This window comes from Rattus norvegicus, chromosome 19 (genome assembly GCF_036323735.1).
Source record: "Rattus norvegicus strain BN/NHsdMcwi chromosome 19, GRCr8, whole genome shotgun sequence".
Lineage (NCBI taxonomy): Eukaryota > Metazoa > Chordata > Mammalia > Rodentia > Muridae > Rattus > Rattus norvegicus.
Genome location: NC_086037.1, coordinates 28,253,433 through 28,269,545, shown reverse-complemented (window position 1 = coordinate 28,269,545; position 16,113 = coordinate 28,253,433). Strand labels below are relative to the sequence as shown.

The following is a 16,113-nucleotide window of genomic DNA, read 5'->3' as shown; positions in this document are numbered from 1 at the left end:
TTCTTTCATATTAACATGCCTTTCCATCTCTCTATTGTCATATTGTTTGGATAAGACTTCACATACTAGTTGAATTAGATGAAAAGAATGAACATCTGTGACTTATTCCTGATTTTAGTGGAAATCCATTATGATTTCCTCCAGTTAGGATGCTGTTGGCCTTGCATATCGCCTTTATAATGTTAAGGTATGTCTTCTCCATATCCCAGATTCTCCAGGACTTTTGCATTAATCACTGTGGGATTTTGCCAAAGAGATTGTCTGCCTCTACTGCAGTGATCATGTGTTTCCTGTTCTTGGTTTTCTGTGGTGAATTGTTTATTCATTTGTATTTGTTGAAACATTCTTGCACCTCTGCAGTCAAGCCAGCTTGATCACGGTACCTGACACTTTTGGTAAATGTCTGAATTTTATTTTCCAGGATATTATTGAGAAATTTTTCACTTAACTGTTCCTTCCAATCTTAGTTTCTTTTCTATGCTGTGAAGAGACACCATGAGCAAGGGAACTTGTAGAAGAAAGAGTTTATTTCAGCTTACAGTTTCAAGGATCATGAGTCTATGAATATTATGCTGGGGTACACGGCAGCAGGTAGGACACCATGTTTCTAGAGAACTGGCTGAGAGCTTACATCATATGTGCAAGTCAGAGACAGAGAAAGTTAGTGTTAACTATAGATGGTGTTGAATTTGGAAACCTCAAAGCCCAATCCCATACACTCCTCCAACAAATCCGTATCTTATAATTCTTCCCGAATATTTCCACTAACCAGCAACAAACATTCATATATGTGAGTTTATGGGGGCCATTATCATTCAAATCACCATATTCCACTCCCAATTCCCCATAGGTTCTTAAACATATCATAATAAAAATACATTAGCTCAGCTTCCAAAACCCCTGTAGTCTTTCAGTCTCTACACAGTTTATCCACAGTGCTTTTCGACCCTCCAGGAAGTCCCTTAATTATTCCCCTATGAAATCAAAAGGCAAATTGCATACATCCAATGTGTAATGCCAAAAATATGTTATCATTGCAAAGGGAAATTGGGAATGTGGTGAGCCAGTTCAAGGCATTAACCCAACAGGGCACAGTCCACATTCTCTACTTCTGATGCATGACAAAGGGATTAGATGGGTCCACTGCTCTGGCTTTGCTGACTGCAACATAATTCCTAAAACTATGTTGTATCGCATAGATCTGTGGTGGTTGTGTTTTCATTGTCACTCATTTCTAGGAATTTTAAATTTTCCTTATGTGTTTCTCCCTTGGCCCTTTCAGTAGTGTGTTGTTTGTGTTGCTGACCTTCCACGAGAGTGTGTACTGACTGCACTTTCTATTGTGTGATACCAGTTTGATTCCTTTGTGCTTAGATAGAATGCGTGACACTACTTCAGCTTTCTTATCTTTCCTGAGGGCTCTTCTGTGTCCTAATCCGTGGTCAATTTTGGAGACAGATCCACAGGCTGATAGAAAATATATGTATAGTTCAGTGTAGTTTGTTAGGTCCATTTGACTGATGATGTCACTGAATTCTGCTCCTCCTCTTTTGTTTATTTGCATGTGATCTGCCAAGTGGTCAGAATAGACTATTAAAAACAATCACAACCACTATTATAGCTAATGGGTAATTTCACAACTATGTGATAATTATATATTTAAATTTGTGACTGCAGTGTTTAATATGTATATATTTAGAATTGTAGTATCTTTTGGTAATTGCAAAATATGAAATGAATGTCCTTACATCTTCGGAACAGGATTGGTTTGAAATCTATTCTGTCAGCTGGATAGAGAAACTGCATAGAATTGCGATAGGGACCTGTGTCTTAGGTCTGTTTCCCTAGTATATCCTCTACATCTCATGATGGTGATCCTGTTTCTGGCTAAATAATGTCTGTTCACTGGGGAATTGAGTTTAGTGACGTGCAAATATTATTTAAATCTATGTATTTAATTTTGTTAATTTTTGTGGGTTTTATTGTCTTCTTTTGATTGACTGTTCTAGTTTTGTTAAATTATTTCCTGTTTCCTCTGGTATTTTATCCTTCTCTTCAAACTAAAGTATTCCTTTTAGGATCCTCTATAGAGCTCCTTACTGGTTATACATATTTTGTAAATTTATTCATCATATGCCTTAATCAGCACAGTAGCTGGGCAGCTGCCTGCCCTCCATGGCATCAGATCTACTTTCCAAACAATAACGCTCAACTCTTACTGACTGTGTAGCATCTTGGCTGCTATTTGTTGCACTTGGACAGCCCTCAGGACCAGGCTCTCCTCTCCCTTAACCATGGCTGCTGTCCTCTTCCTCTCTCCTCTCCATCACACATGTTCTTCCTTTATTCTCTGGCAGCTTCTTCCTCCTTCTTCCCTCCTCATGATCCTCTCTAGCAAAGCCCTCAAAGCTCACCTCCCCCATCTCTCTGCTGTGCAGCTGTTGGCTGTTGGCTTCTTTATAATCACAGTTAACTGGGAGCAGGGTCAGTTTTTGGAGGTTAACCAGTCTTGAGTTCTACATATTAGCATTAAAATACAAGCAGAATTAGGCCAATCCACTACAAGGATTTCTTTTGTTTTGTTTTGGTGTAAGTTTTCTTTTACCTTTTCACTTTTTATTTTATTTTTGGCTATTTTTTTATTAATTGGTTATTTTATTTATTTACATTTCAACTGTTGTCCTGCTTTCCACACTCCCATCATCATATCTTACATCCCATTTCTGCTCAGCTTTGCCTATATGACAGTGTTCCCCCACCTACACATATCCATTCCCACCTCACAACTCCAGCATCTACTTTTGTTGGGCATCAGGCCTCAGCGTAGACAATGGCCTCCCGCCACATGGGTGCCACTTAAATTAGTCCCCTTCTACACAGTTACCTAGAACCATAGACCCTGTATATACTTTGGCTGGCAGTTTATTCCCTAGGAGCTGGGGGATTGGTGACAGAGGGTCTGGTTAGATATTAAAGACCAATAGTTGCTGCTTTCTCTTCTTTTTCTGGTTATGGGTGAAATGGTGATTGTGTGCTTCATTTTTTGAAATTATTGAGAGATGAATTATTTCTTGGTTTTTCTTGGGTATAGTTTAGCTCATTGTCTTGGAGTTTCCCTACTACAATCCTCTGTTGTGCTTTCTTAGAGAAAAATATTGTTTAAATTTGGTTTTGTCATGAAATATTTTGGTTTCTCCATTTATGGTGATTGAGAATTATGCTGGGTATAGGATCCTTGGTCCGCATTACATCTGCCCAAGATTTTCTGGCTTTTGGAGTCTCTGTTGAGAAGTCTGGTGTAATTCAGATGAGTCTGAACTTATTTGTTACTGGTTATTTGTACCTTACCCCTTTTAATGATCTTTCTTTGATCTGTGCATTCAGTGTTTTAATTATTATGTTAATGGAGGAATTTTTTCTGGTATGATTAAATTGGCGTTCTGTAGGCTTGTTGTACCTTCATGGCCTTTTCTTCCCTTACCTTATGGATGTTTTCTGCTATGATTTACTGAATATGCTTACTGGACCTGTGAACTGGAAATCTAAATTCTCTTCTATTCTATTATCCTTAGGTTTGGACTTTTAATTCTGTCCTGAAATTCATGGATGTTTTGTATTCAATAATCCATACATGGTTATCTGAGATGGGTATTTTGTGATTTGTGGGGTGATCTCCTTGACCCCAACTCTTACACTTAGCACCACGTTTTATAGTGAAACAAGGTCAAGAATGGTGACCTCTTGCCATAAACTATATGAAAAAGGCAGGTGAATGAATGTGTGTCAAGTATCAGTAGATTCCTGGGTGGTTTTTGCTCCGGGTTGGCCATATGCAACAGTTTCAAAAGCCCAAGTTTGATGTTCCTTGGGATTCCCAAGATGATGCACTCAGACCTGACAGACAACACCCAGAATCCTCGTCAAAGAAATCGATTTATAAAATCGAGGGAACGTTACTAAGTCATGTTACAAAATATTTGATCACACTGTGATCTCCAAGAATGTATTATTTACTGAAAAACTAGTGTGTGGTATAGCAGGGCCATGGCACAGACATTTAAAGCAAGAGTTGTTTATTCATGTAAACATGGACTTAATTACGGTATGGCTCACCTACCACACACATTTATGGCAAAGGTAAAAAGTGCACTTAGGTCCAGCAGATCAAGACACAACGTGAAAGGAAATCTAGATAACTAAACCAATGGAAAGTTTTTGAGTTAAAGGATTTTTAAGAAAGTGTTCAGAGGGAACAGGACTGCTCTTCTTCTGGGAGGTCAGTGAATCAGGAAAGACAGTTGGGAGCTTTACTTGACTTCAGCATCTGACTCCTGAAACTTCATTGGTAAAATTAATGTCTGGAATTTTGGATTGTAAAACAACAGGTTGGCCCTGCAGCTTTGGGCAAGGCCCATGGACAGAGAGATCGCACCTGATGGGAACAATCTTAAAAGCCATCTGATTCTGGTAAGTCACCTGAGAAGTCCTCAAGGAGAGAGGAATGAATGGGTAGCACCATAATAGAAGGCTTTAGGATCTCGGATAGTGCTACTCTAGATGCCTTGGAAATAGAAGCAGAAAATGTAAAGCTAAATGACTTCGCAGGAATTAGCTCATTTCTGATTATGATTTTTTCATATTGGTATTTTATATTTATTCTTTTTTTAAAATTTAAATCAAGAGCCTTAGGTTGTAAGGTGAGGCGGTCTTAGAATCAGAAAATGCTTAGAACACTTGTATGGCGCCCCACAACTAACACTATCTGGCTAGAAATTCTACTTTTAATCTCGTCATCATCGACAGCTTCCATTTAACCAGCAGGGTCCATGCCAGGCAGACACTGAGCAGGTTGTATGTTCTGTTAATCTCCACAACAACCCAATTCAGCAGAAACACGTCCATTTTACAGGTGAAGAAACCACAGCTCAAAGCAAATGAGTATCAGGGTCCCCTCAGTCTCACTGGCTGTCACTCAGACCCACATCCTTCTCTGTACAGGGAAGCCATGGGCCTGATGTGGCTGTGCAAGCTGACTCCCCTGAGATGATCAATGCTATTCTTGACCCTGGGAGAATTTAAGACAAGGTGACCCACAGACTCCTGGGATAGATTCTATCTCTGGGTTCTAGGGTGGGACACAGTATCCCTTGTCGTGGTTCTCTACTCAGCTGAGGAGTCAGCTCCCATGTGTCAGCTTCTATGGCAGTGGTTCTCAACAGTCCTACTGCTGCAACCCTTTAATACAGCTCTCCATACTGTGATGATCCCCTCCATAAAATTATTTCATTGCTACTTCATAAATAATATTGCTACTCTTATGAGTCATAATGTACAAGGTATCTGATATGCAATCTCTGTGAAGCAGTTGCCACCCACAGGTGGAGAAATATTGCTCTATAAACTTTTTTTTTTAATGAAAGGCTTTCACCTCAGAAGTACCTGGAGCAGTTGTAAGAGCCCTGAAATACTGACATGTTTTGGCAGGCCCAAGACTGCTTGCCTTAATGACAACAGAGATTCCTGGCTAAAGGCACAATCTGAAATCACTGTCCCCAGGTCATTTCTTGCCTAAGTTTTCCCTCATTACAATGTCTGTCTGCTTGGACATGTCTGTCCAGGAAGCCAGTCCATGTAGTCTCTGATACAGACAGAATGCTAAAGGCAAGAATGCTTTCCCTTTGTTGGCCCACAGTCATTTCTATAGAAGTAAGTTCAAATCCCCTGTGGATAAATGTGTGTCTCTCACATGGTGTGTGAGACTTGAAATGTCAACCGTTTGAGTTGACAAAAAACAAATTTCACTTCAGATTTACAGCTGACTAAAAATTATTTTTGGGAGAATGCAGAGGGTGGCCAGGCCTGCAGAGTCAGATCCCCTCCCTGCCTGGGATGATCCCACCCTCAGTAGACTTCAGCTTCACCTATAAGGTGTAATCAGAAAAATCTGACCGTAAGATTCTGAAGTCCACAATATGCAAACCCCTAAAGTTGGTAAACGGCCTATATGGGGGTTTTCTCCAGTTTAAACTATTCTGGCTTCTTTTCTCTCTTGTGCTGCAATCTGTTCTCTCAGGTCTGTTGATCCTGGAAGGACCTGGGTTCAAGTCAAGGCCTCGTGGGTGGGGAGGAAGATGTTCTGTTGTGTGAATGAGTATGGATTAAGAATGTAGCCCCACCAACAGATTGGGAAAAGATCTTTACCAATTCTACAACAGATAGAGGGCTTATATCCAAAATATACAAAGAACTCAAGAAGTTAGACCGCAGGGAGTCAAATAACCCTATTAAAAAATGGAGTTCAGAGGTAAACAAAGAATTCACAGCTGAGGAATGCCGAATGGCTGAGAAACACCGAAAGAAATGTTCAACATCTTTAGTCATAAGGGAAATGCAAATCAAAACAACCCTGAGATTTCACCTCACACCAGTGAGAATGGCTAAGATCAAGAACTCAGGTGACAGCAAATGCTGGCCAGGATGTGGAGAAAGAGGAACACTCCTCCAATGTTGGTGGGAGGCAGACTGGTACAACCATTCTGGAAATCAGTTGGAGGTTTCTCAGAAAATTGGATATTGAACTACCTGAGGACTGAGCTATACCTCTCTTGGGCATAGACCCAAAAGATGCCCCAACATATAAAAAAGACACGTGCTCCACTATGTTCATAGCAGCCTTACTTATAATAGCCAGAAGCTGGAAAGAACCCAACAGAGGAATGGATACAGAAAATGTGGTACATCTACACAATGGAATATTACTCGGCTATCAAAAACAATGATTTTATGAAATTCATAGGCAAATGGATGGAACTGGAAAATATCATCCAGAGTGAGGTAACCCAATCACAGAAAAACACACATGGTATGCACTCATTGATAAGTGGATATTAGCCCAAATGCTTGAATTACCCTAGATGCACAGAACACATGAAAATCAAGAAGGATGACCAAAATGCAGATGTTTCACTCCTTCTTTAAAAGAGGAACAAGAATACCCTTGGCAGGGAATAGAGAGGCAAAGATTAAAACAGAGGCAGAAGGAACACCCATTCAGAGCCTGCCCCACATGTGGCCCATACATATACAGCCACCCAATTAGATAAGATGGATGAAGCAAAGAAGTGCAGGCTGACAGGAGCCGGATGTAGATTGCTCCTGAGAGACACAGCCAGAATACAGCAAATACAGAGGCGAATGCCAGCAGCAAACCACTGAACTGAGAATAGGACCCCCGTTGAAGGAATCTTAGAAAGGACTGAAAGAGCTCAAGGGGGTTAAGACCGCATATGAAAAACAATTCCAACCAACCAGAGCTTCCAGGGACTAAGCCACTACCCAAAGACTGACCCTGGGCTCCAACTGCATATGTAGCAATGAATAGCCTAGTCAGAGCACCAGTGGAAGGGGAAGCCCTTGGTCCTGCCAAGACTGAACCCCCAGTGAACGTGATTGTTAGGGGGAGGGTGGTAATGGAGGGAGGATGGGGAGGGGAACAGCCATATAGAAGAGGAGGGGTTAGGAGGATGTTGGCCCGGAAACCGGGAAAGAGCATACAATCAAAATGTAAATAAGAAATACTCAAGTTAATAAAGAAAAAAAAAAAAAGAATGTAGCCCCACTCTGACTGGCCAACTAAGCTCCAGAAAATCTTCCCCAATCACAAAACTGGGCCATGTGGGAGCCTAAACTGTTTAAAGGGGAGAGCTGAGTGCTTTCTCCTGGAAGAAATACTTGGGGGTTGACTGTCACTTGTGAACCTTCTGTGTTAAGTCACTTCTCAGAAGGGAAGCTTTCCTCTAACTCTTCCATGGGACCCACCCAGCACTGGGGCCTGAGGATCCTATGGTGTTGCAGCTCTGAGCTGGGAGGGGTAGCTCTCACCCTGGCATGGAGAAGCCTGTTTTCACAGCTGATCTAGATCTGAGGAACAGGGGCTTTTAAAGAAGCATGTGAGAGTATCTCCTGCAGGAGAGCCCAGTCTGCAGGGAAAGTCACACAGGACAGCGAAAAGTGACTTCGCAACAAACACAGGGAATGGGAACCAGGGAGGGCACTGGATGGATGGTCGGAGAGTTTGAGAAAGCCTGCATCTCCCTGAAAGACTTCCCACAACCATAAGTCCCACCACTGTCCCCTTCTCACAGGGGAGGCTCAGCAAAGCCTGCCACCTGCTGGGATCCCTGCAAATTAAAACCACAGTGGAGAACTGAGGAAAGCACTTTGGTGGAGGGGGAGACACAAGTCTCCAGGGCCAGGTCAGCCTTCTGTCCCTTTGGTTCTCCTCACTTCACAGAGGTGCCTATTGAAAGGTGAGGCAAGCCGGGATCTCAACAGTCTTTGGCCAAAGAAGTGAGAGCCCACAGGGCAGAGCAAGGCAAAGCAGAGCCAGGCAGAGCAAAGTGAAGCCCTGCCAGTCAGCAAATAGGCCTTGCGCATGTGGGACTGGTGGCAGCAGTGCTTGCCCTTGCTCTCCTGGTGGTGCAGAACACCTGCCTGGATGTGGGGAAACTCACAGTGGCTTGTCCTCCAGCTGCAACTGCCAGTGCTTGGGGAGGGGGAAGTTGAAGATGCTCCCATGATCCTCCGATTTCCGGCCCACTTTGTCCATGGTTGTCCATGTTCAAGGCTGTGGTCAGCCCCGCCAGAAGCCCCGAGGACAGGGAGAGCAAGCACAACTGGCCAGCAACCACCATGGGCATCTGCGGTGGGACCCAGGCCAAGTAGCCACAGAGGCGCACCAGGCAGCCAGGCACCAGCCCCAAGCCTGTGCATACTGAGGCCAATGACACTCCACTAGTCCCTCCCACCATGCACATCCCACCCCTGGCTGGCAAGATCTCTCTGTCCAGGGCTTCCCCCAGACCTCCAACTACCAACAGCTCAATGAGCCCTTACTTAATTCTTGTTAACCATAATGGCTTGTCATAAAAGGTCATTGGGAAAGTCAATGATGAGATGAAAGCCTTAAAAGAAAACTAGAGAGACTTACGGAAATGAAGAAGAAAGCTCTCTTCCCAGTAGGAGCCTGGCAGTCCCAAGCTCAGGGCACCTCATGTCCAGTCTTGAACCCAGCATGCATTGTTGTGGAGAACCTGCCTGCTTAAGGACCTGGCTTCCCACTCATTCTCCTGAGATGATGACTTTAATTCTTTTAATTTTTACTGGTTATTTTCTTCATTTCCATTTCATGTGTTATCCCCTTTTCCAGTTTCCTTTCTCCACGAAGCAGAGTCCAGCTCACAAGCCTGAGCAGCTGCAGCCATAGTGCACCATGGGGGATCCTGGGGCAGACTGTTTCATCACCAAGATCCTGTGGACCCACAGGGGATGCATGACCTTAAAGGAACTGCAGAGTAGGAGCAGGCTCCAGAGGCAGAGCTCTATGAGCTGCTGGGCAAGACTGCTTATTCCTATTGGAGACTGGAGATCAGGCAGGGATCACGCTGTAGGTGGCGGCTACTACTGAAGCCTGTGGCTTCAATCTCAAGTGCATCCAGGGACCATGCTACAGATTGCCCAAGCCTCTGCAAGCTCAAACTTCTGGGACAGAGTCATTATGCAAAATCCCAGAGAAACCTCTGCAAATATCCACACCAAGTTTTTAGGAACAGAGCTTCCAGGTCCTGAAGAATCATGAGCTTTCTGGGCTTAACCAAGAGGAGCCAGCCTTCTTCCTGGTACAGGGGGATGCTTTTCTCCTGCAAAAGTTACTACAAAGGAGACAGCCACAAACAGATCTGCTTGAAGCCACAGCCATGCAAGAGAGTCCAAGTCTGTGAGCACTTCACCCAGGCCAACTGCCGTTACCTCAACTGTCTCAGGTCTCATGACCTGATGGACAGGAAGGTGCTGACCTCCGTGACTGAGCACGGGCTGAGTTCTGATGGGGTCCAGAACATCCAGGACATCTGCAACAACAAACACATTAGGAGGAGACCCACTGGCATGAGAGCTCCTCATGAACATCATAGCAGCAGGGCACACAGAGACAGAAGCAATAGCAGAGACTGATTCCTTCCAAACAGCCTAGGATTTCTCTCCCATGTCTCATTTTGGCATCTGGTTCACCTTGTCCAGATGTCACCAGCTGTAAGGATTCCCTGGAGGACGTGTCTACAGCTGTCACTCAGGAGGTCAAGAACCTGGGGACCCAGGACTCTGCACAGCTTTCCTTGGTCTCATCTAAGGCTGCTGGTGTCTGAGGACCCAGTCACATGAGAGCAAGCCAGGGGTTTTCTGAGAATGGACATCTGGATGGCTTCTTTTCTAGAAATCCTACTGATTCTTTGTAAGCTCCTGCCCTCTCTGCTGGCTTTCTTCTTGCTGCAGCAAAAAGAGATGAGTCCATGTCCATGAGAACAGGCATGCCTTCTGGACACCGCATGGAGGTCAAGGGAAAGAATGAGGCTCCAGACATCGATTACATCCCATTTTAAATGGTTCTATTGATGGGGTGACAATGGAAGAAGCAACAGACTCAGGAATTCTAGGTAAAGGTAGAAACTCAGGGAAGGAGTTTGGCAATGTTCCTTCTCTTTCAATTCAGTGGAATAATTGAAGCACTATTGTTATTGGGTCTTCATTAAAAGTCTGGTAGAAAGGATGCATTAAAGCCATGTGGCCCTGATTATTATTATTTTTAATTTTTGGAGTGGCAGCCTTTAATGACTGTATCTATTTTCTTATGGGAATTATTCATTACCTTCCCAGATCTGTATTTAACTTGGTATTTGTTATCTGTTAGAAAAATCACCAGTATCAAATAGATTTTTCACTTTTCTGTAGTAAAGGCCTCTGAAGTAAGCCCTAATGATTGTTGAATTCACTCAGTGTCCTTTGTTATATCCCCCTTTTCATTTCTGATTTGGTACTTTAGATATAGGCTCTGTGGTTTGTCTGTCTTGTGGATCTTCTCAAAAAAAAAAAAAAAGCCAGCTCTTGCTTTGCTTGGCTCTTTGTATCATTCTCTTTGTTTGTAATTGATTGATTTTAGTTCTGAGTTTATTTCCTGCCATCAAATCCTACCAGACTCTCTATGGGATGAGGCTTTGCCTCACCTTGGTAACAGCAGCATGTGATACATGAAGCTTTTGCTGCTCTCTGTAGTGGGGACGACGTCACAATTTCACTGAAAACCATGCACAGCCTCGTTTTAGACTGTATTAAAGTAGCCCACGATTTCAGTGCTCCCTGCAAGGTGCCATGAGACAGTAGTAACATGAGTCTGCCTGCACCTCGACAGTTTTCACTAGGGACTTCTAAGTGATTTTATGAAAATTTATAGTGAGTTCATGGATGAACATGCACAAACACAAACGCACACACACACTTTACTGGCATGGTGCACATTCTTTCCACACAAAGAAGAAAGTGAGTATTAATGAAAACACACCAATAAAGGAATCGATGGACGGGGTTGTGGGGAAGCTGGGGCTTAGAGTTATTTAAAGGCCCTGTGCAGGCTCTCCTTCTGTTGGAGGCTAAACTTCAAGTGCAATGGGGTTCTTTATTTTCTTTCTGTATAGCACACAGAGCTAGGGTGGAAACTAGGTTTTGAGCATATTTGGCAAGTACTAGAACACTGAATTAATTCCTAGGGCTGGAACCCTATTAATGTTCTACAGAATTACAGGGCAGGCTGGATAAAGACTCTCAGCTGACAATGTGGACATCTCAAGACAGGCACTGGACAATGGCTGACAGACTTGTATGAAGACTGGAAATGTTTTGCTATCTCAGAGGAAAAGAAGGCCCCTCCGTCTACACTGTACTCTAAGGACAGTTTATTCAGGTAAGGGATGACATGAACTGTTGTCTCATGTCACAGATGTGAGCACAAAATATCCTAGGTATTGTATGCCAATGGTAGCATTAACAGAACAAATCACACAGTGCTGTAAAGATATAGAATATGACTATATGTAGCAAGAACCAGGCCTCTTCTAGTTTCTAAGATCATACCTGAGAACCTCAAATATAGTAATAATGTGATAATGTGGTATAAGTCTAGTTACAACTAGTTTCTATTGTGACACAGATGACTCTTTTTGTGTCATGGTCAGCTTATAATAAATGACTAGACCTAAGCATGAGAATAACCAAATACTACATTGCTTCTCTAGCTGCTGAGCTTTTAAAAGCCCTGGTGTGACAGCAAGCTTTTGTGGACATCTGGATTATTCCTTCTGTACTTTAACTCTCTAAGTCAACCCCACTCTGAGTAAGTCAGTTCCATTCCATAAGTTGGAAATCAGTCAACTGGAAAAAAAATACTTTCTCAATACAAACACAGATTGGCCATGGAAAAAGGGCAGCTTGAACTGTCCCACCTAGGTCCTGGGCTTGCACAGGCCTGCTCTCCAAAAGAAACGTGTGTTCACAGCTGCAGGCTGCATTCACTATGGATGCTCTTGAGGTTCCTCCCTAAACTGCTTAGATTAAGATAATTTTGTTGCCATCTATCAAAAGAATTCATTATGCCAAACTGGCCTTTCTTCTGAACCTTCTGTTCTGTGGGCAGGGCAAAATCTCCAGCAACCCTCACAGCAATGTGGGCTGCCAATCTGGGACTCAGAATTATACCAGTGCAAACCAAGAACAGGGCAACTGGAAGAGACCTCATTGGGTTGTAGGAACCTTCTGTTCTGAGTCACTTCTCAGAAGGGGCACTTTGCTCTAACTCCTCCATGAGACCCAACCAGTACTGGGGCTGGAGGATCCTTAGGTGTGGCAGCTCTGAGCTGGGAGGGGGAGCTAGCACACTGACATGGAGAAGCCTGTTTTCACAACTGATCTATATCTGAGGAGCAGGTGCTTTTAAAGAAGCATGTGAGAGTACCTCCTGCAGGAGAGCTCACTCTGCAGGGAAAGTCACACAGGACAGGGAAAAGTGGCTTCCCAATGTCCACAGGTCCTGTGACCCCAGGGAGGGCACCAGATGGTCCAAGAGTTTGAGAAAAGCCTGCATTTGCCTGAAAGACTTCCCTCAACCATAAGTCCCACCACTGTCCCAGACTCACACCTGAGGATCAGCAAAGCCTGCCACCTGCTGGGGTCCCCACAAACTGAACCCAGAATGGAGAACTGCGGGAAAGCACTTCCGGGGAGGGGGAGACACAAGTCTCTGGGGCCAGGCCTGGGGTCTGTCCCTTAGGCTCTCCTCACCTCCATTAGCCTCCTAGTGCAGAGTGCTGCAAGCCCTGATCTCAAAAGTCTTGGGCTGAAGAAGTGGGAGAAGGTAGCAGCAGTGGCGGTGGGGACGACAGGGGAGTCGAAGACGGAATGGTAGCAACGCAAGCAGCGGCAGTGAGGGCACAGGCGGGGGGGGGGGGCGAAGGAGAGGACGGGTGTGGGGGGGTCGGGGCGGGGGCAGGGTAGGGGCGAGGGCAGGCTGGGGGCGGGGGTTGGGACGGGTCTGAGTTGAGGGCGGTGGTGGGACTGGGAGGGGGGGTTGGGTCGGAGGCGATGTCGAGTGCGGGTGTGAGGCGGGGGCGTGGGCCGGGGCAAGAGCAGGGGCGGGGGCAGGAGTAGGGGCAAACAGAGCAAAACCCAGCCCTGTCAGCTGGCGGATATGCTCTGGGGCTGGACAGACTCGCCCTGCAGCTCTATTGATGGGGTGACAATGGAAGAAGCAACAGACTCAGGAATTCTAGGTAAAAAGAGAAACTCAGAGAAGGGGTTTGGCAATGTTCCTTCTCTTTCAAATCAGAGGAATAATTGAAGCACTATTGTTATTAGGTCGTCATTAAACGTCTGGTAGAAAGGCTGCATTAAAGCCTAGTGGCCCTCATATATATTTTTTAATTTTTGTAGTGGCATCGTCTAAATACTATCTATTTTCTTATGAGAATAATCTTATGACTCTTTGTATTATCCTCTTTGTTTGTAATTGAATGATTTTAGTACTAAGTTTATTTCCTGCCATCAAATCATACCAGACTCTCTGTAGGATAAGGCTTTGCCTCATCTTGGTAACAGCAGCATGTGATAAATGAAGCTTTTGCTGCTCTCTCTAGTGGTGATGACGTCACAATCTCTGTGTAAACCATCCACAGCCTGTTTTTAGGCTGTATTATAGTAGACCACCATTTCAGTGTTACCTGCCAGGTGCCGTGGGACACTAGTAACACACGTCTGCATGCACCTCGACAGTTTTCAATACAGTCTTCTAAGTCATTTTATGAAAATTGATAGTGAGTTCATGGATGAACATACACAAACACCTGCACAGAAACACAAACAAACACAAACTCTCTCTCTCTCTCTCTCTCTCTCTCTCTCTCACTCTCTCTCTCTCACTCTCTCTCTCTCTCTCTCTCACACACACACACACACACACACACACACACACTTTACTGACATGGTACACATTCTTTGCACACCAAAAATAAAGTGAGCAGTAATGAAAATACACCAATAATGGAGTCGATGAAGGGAGTTATGCAGAAGCTGGGACTTAGAGTTACTTAAAGGCCCTATGCAGGCTCTCCTTTTGTTGGAGGAAAAATTTCAAGTGCAATGTGGTTCTTTATTTTCTATCTCTAAAGCACACAGGCTATGGTGGAATGTAGGGCTTTGAGCATGTTTGGAAAGTACAATCACACTGAATTAAATCCTAGGGCTGGAACCCTATTAATCTTCTACAGAATTACAGAGCAGCCTGGATGAAGACACTCAGCTGAAAAGGTGGACATCTCAAGACAGGCACTGGACAATGGCTGAAGACTTGTCTGAAGACTGGAAATATTTTGAAAATTCAGAGAGAAAAAAAAGGACCCTCTGACTACACCGTACTCTAAGGACAGTTTATGCAGGTTAGGCATGGCATGAACTATTGTCTCATGTGACAGATGTCAGCACAAAGTATCCAAGGTATTGTATGCCAATGGTAGCATCAACAGAACAAAGCACACAGTGTCATGAAGACATAAATTATGAGTTTGTGTAGCAAGACCCAGGCCTCTTCCAGGTTCTTAGATAGTAACTGAGAACCTCAAATACGGTAGTGATGTGATAGTGTGGGGGTGAATCTAGTTACAACTAGCTTCTATTGTGACACAGATGACTCTTTTTGTGTCATGGTCAGCTTATAATGAATGACTAGACCTAAGCATGAGAATAACCAAATACTACATTGCTTCTCTAGCTGCTGAGCTTTTAAAAGCCCTGGGGTGACAGCAAGCTTTTGTGGACATACTGGATTGGTCCTTGTGTACTTTAACTCTCTGAGTCACCTCCACTCTCAGTAAGTTAGTTCAATTCCATAAATTGGAAATCAGTCACCTGGAAAAAATACATTCTCAATATGATCCCAGATTGGCCATGGAAAAAGGGTAGCTTGAACTGTCCCACCTAGGTTCTGGGCCTGCACAGGCCTGCTCTCCAACAGAAACCTGTGTTCACAGCTGCAGGCTGCATTCACTATGGGTGTCCTTGAGGTTCTTCCCTAAACTGCCTAGATTAAAATAATTTTCATGCTAACAATCAAAAAACTCATTATGCCAATCTGGCCAACAGGAAGCTAATTTCTATTCTGTATTTTGTCAGATGTGCAGAATACATATGGTCATCATTGATAATAGGTGAAAGATCTGCTCTAATATGGACACTAAGTGGTGCTGGAGGATGATCCTGACCCACAATGAGGAGTGGTAACACCAGAGCCCTGTAGGGATGGCTGGCAAGCTAACACATTGAGCATGCACAGCTCAGTAAATTTCCTGTGAATACACATCTCCTGAGATCTCTCTATTTGATTGGAGGTGATCCTGTCCACCTAATACAGTACATGATGTGGAAGGACAAAAGCACCTGCAGGAGCTGTGGTGATGACTCACAGGATAGAGCATCTGCTACTCTCTCAGAAGAACCACATGGACCCTAACAATTGGGTAAAGCATGTCAGTGATTACTTCATAAAGTGTGTGTCGGAGAAACAGCCACATTTTCCACACAAAAGACACTGTCACACTGGGTACCCCTTGGTGACTTTGAATTCACTTATTAGCCCAGGATCCATGGAACATGCAGAGATCCATCTCCACCTGTCAGGTCTAAGTCCACAGGAGGGGACAGAACCCTTGAATAAGAATGATGGTCTTAAGAGTCAAGAGA

General features: G+C 44.0%; 1 pseudogene; it reads left to right on the top strand.

The window, feature by feature from the left end:
* The first annotated feature begins 8,881 nt into the window (after nucleotides 1–8,881).
* LOC134483585 (zinc finger CCCH-type antiviral protein 1-like) lies at nucleotides 8,882–10,810 on the top strand (annotated as a pseudogene).
* Nucleotides 10,811–16,113: the final 5,303 nt, after the last annotated feature.